Consider the following 3,448-nt stretch of genomic DNA (forward strand, 5'->3'; position numbering starts at 1 on the left):
TTCAATGAATAGTTGTGCCTACTGGCTCTGAAATTTTCCCAAAATAATATAATATACTAGATTAAGACTAGATAACAGTGATATGAAAAGAAAAAGCAATACAAAGAAGTTTATTCTTGTAATACATACATGCGGTTTAAAATTCCCAGGGGCTCACCACCACCATTCCCAGATTAATGTCTTTTTTTTTTTTCTTTTCCTCTTCCCATTTCTTCTTCTTCTATTCACATACAAATATACATACAAACAAAGGACAACTGCAAGAGGGGGCTGGGAGAAAGTTGCTAATCCTTTGTATAAAACCTCAGTCTTTCCCCTCTGCGACGGTCTGAATGTTTGTGTCCCCCACCTCCCCCAATCCTTACGTTGAAATTTAACCCCCAAGGTGATGGTATTTGGAAATGGGGCCTTTAGGAGGTGATTAAGTCATCAGAGCAGAGCCCTCCTGAATGGGATTAGCACCCCTATACAAGAGCCTGGCGGAGCCCCCTTTCCCTTCCCCCACTCCCCAGGAGGCCCTCACTAGACGTAGAAACTGATGACGCAGGCCCCCTGCCCTCAGATTTCCAGCCTCCAAAACTGTGAGAAATGAGCTTCAGTTGTTTATATGCCACCCAGTCTGTGGTATTTTGTGACAGCAACTAGAACAGACTAAGAATTTCTCTTCCATCCATCCATCTACTCACCTTTCTCCAGCCCCCTTTCTTGCCATTCTCTTTCCTCCTATCCCCATTTTCCTCCTCCTCACCTCTGTTTCAAGATTCTCCTTAGTAATACACAAGAAACGGATATGGCTAGGAGACCAGGTGGGAAGGTGACATTTACAGGACAGCCAAGGTCCACAGCGTCAAGGGCCACAATTCACATTGTATGTGATGCTATTGTTTCATGTTGTTATTGTTTTGGTTTTTTTTTAATCACATGAATGTAGAATCTTTAATTTATATTTAATTTTTAAAAACCGAACCTTAGTGGCCCAATGGAGGGCCACTGTTTAATTTCATGGTTCCACTTAATAATACAATAAAGCAGTTCTAGACCTTACCCAGTTATAAGTTTCTTATTAACAATGTTTTAGGATTAAAAATATACGTTTGAAAGATACTCTCATTGTGATTTCGGTCTTCTGTCTGGTAGGAACATCAGAAAGAATACCATAAAAACTTAGCTTAGAAGAGAAATTTTATCTTTTCTAAATACAATAAATGGAGTTTTCTTTTGTGGATTTTTGCTACTTAATTGTACTCAAATGTTTTTCATTTCTTACAAGATATTCAGGGTTTACATTTCAGGAATCCCTAGAAGATAAGGGAACAAAGATATGGTACTTAAACATTAATTTTGGAATATGTCAAATTTTTAACATAAATTTCATGAAGCCAGGGAACTAGAAGAAAGCTAATAGATATAAACAGTTGTACGTACTTTCTAAGGGGAGAAAAAACCCACCTCATTTACCCAGCTCTGAGCCATACGTAGCCTTATCTAAAATCTATTTTCTGGACAGAGTACCTTTGTCCTGGCTGCCTCCCAATGTGCAGTCCCAGGCCATTCGTTGGCTACCACAGCTCATAGGACCACCCTTTTTCTGTATCACCTGTTGAAGCAAATAGGAGTGTTATTGGTGTAAGTGGAGTTCTTGAAGTGCCATGAGGAAAATAATTTCCTGAAGCCCCCATAGGAAGATAGGGTTTTGTGGAAAGCTTTATTAATGATGGAAAATTAAGGGGGTTACCTTCCAAGTTCCCATCTCAGTCTGTCTCGCGATGGAAGAAGTCCACTCTAGTCTTCAGCAGGGCCAGAATGAAAGCCCCTGCCCATAGTTTCTGCCCCATATGAAAGTACAGTACAGTCCGAGCTCCTGCGTATGAAGTCCACATGGCCATGGGCCATGCAGCTACTAAGGCCACGTGGCTATGGAGACAGAACGTGCAAATTCGCGGACAAGTGTGGGTCATGGACCAAGAGCACAAGAGTGCAAGAGCGCGAGAGAAGAAACTCTTCATTTGGGACTTTAACTTTCAAGATTTCCCGCACTTCTGGTGGGGTCCACCCCCTAGCCAATCCATTGTTCTCCAGGCTGGACTGACAGGCACCTTCCTTCCCTGTGTCACCCCGACTTAACTGCACAAGCACCCATCTCCCTCTTTGCTGGATCCCTTCCCCCATTGATCTACAGGGAATGGACAGGTGCTTCCCTGGGAGTATGAAGCTGTAGCTTCCTGGTGAAGCTGCCCAGATGACTGTGCTTATACTGTCTGGCCTCCCTTTTGCTCTCTTCCTGTATTAATATTAACTAGCTAATTACAGCCATAATAGGAGGAAGGCTGTAATTAAGATGTGCCTTATTATTAAACTGATAAGAACAGATACTACACTTGATCTTAGCCAAAAGGCAGAGAAGTGATGGAGATGTGCCTTATTGTTAACGTGTTCTTACGGACTTGCTAACTATCATATAGTATACTTTATTGTTGTGTATGTAATGATTTTAAAAATAACATGTAACTGTAAAATAGGATTGTCTATATTTTAAATCTTGTATGTTTATTTTACAATGTAGAGGCATTTATACTATTCACCTGTTAACTTTTCCTTATTTAAATTTAGGACATTAAATCTTCTCAGTCTTTTTTTTTTTTTTTATCCTCACCCGAGGACACTTTTCCATTTTTTGTTCAGGTAGAGTGGGAGGGAGAGAGAGGAACAGAGAGAGAGAGAAACATCGATGTGAAAGGAACACATCAAGTGGCTGCCACCCGCACAACCAGCCAGGGCCGGGGACAAACTGCAACCGAGGTACTTGCCCTTAGCGGGAACCGAACCCGGGTCTCTCCAGACCGCAGGCCGATGCTCTAACCGCTGAGCCAAACCGGCCAGGGCAAATCTTCTCAGTCTTTAAAGTAGAATTATCCTGCCAGAGAATGACCATTATTCTATTTTTTTTTTTTTTTTTTTATCCTCACCCGAGGACAGTTTTCCATTTTTTGTTCAGGTAGAGTGGGAGGGAGAGAGAGGAAGAGAGAGAGAGATAGAAACATCGACGTGAAAGGGACACATGGAGTGGCTGCCACCCGCACGACCGACCAGGGCCGGGGACAAACTGCAACCGAGGTACATGCCCTTAGCGGGAACCGAACCCGGGTCTCTCTGGACCGCAGGCCGACGCTCTAACTGCTGAGCCAAACCAGCCAGGGCCCATTATTCTATTTTTGAAATGTGTTGTCCTTTTCAACTACATCCAGAAATTTGCAAACGAGAAAATTTTGCCCTAAGAGTAAACTACCTTAGTATTTTACTTATCTTGGAGCTTACTTGGCTTGAGTTTGCTATCAAAATCTAGGTGAAGCCCTGGCTGATTTGGCTCAGCGGTTAGAGTAATGCGTCGTGGGTTTGATTCCGGTCAAGGGCCCATACCTTGGTTGGAGTTCGTCCCTGGCCCTGGTTG

The 3,448-nt window shown here is 42.8% G+C and overlaps 1 pseudogene; it reads right to left on the reverse strand.

Annotated features, from left to right (window-relative positions):
* Positions 1-2,268: 2,268 nt before the first annotated feature.
* On the reverse strand, positions 2,269-2,408 carry LOC118632840 (annotated as a pseudogene).
* Positions 2,409-3,448: the final 1,040 nt, after the last annotated feature.

The sequence above is a fragment of the Molossus molossus genome, unplaced genomic scaffold (genome assembly GCF_014108415.1).
Source record: "Molossus molossus isolate mMolMol1 unplaced genomic scaffold, mMolMol1.p scaffold_m16_p_17, whole genome shotgun sequence".
NCBI classification, from domain to species: domain Eukaryota; kingdom Metazoa; phylum Chordata; class Mammalia; order Chiroptera; family Molossidae; genus Molossus; species Molossus molossus.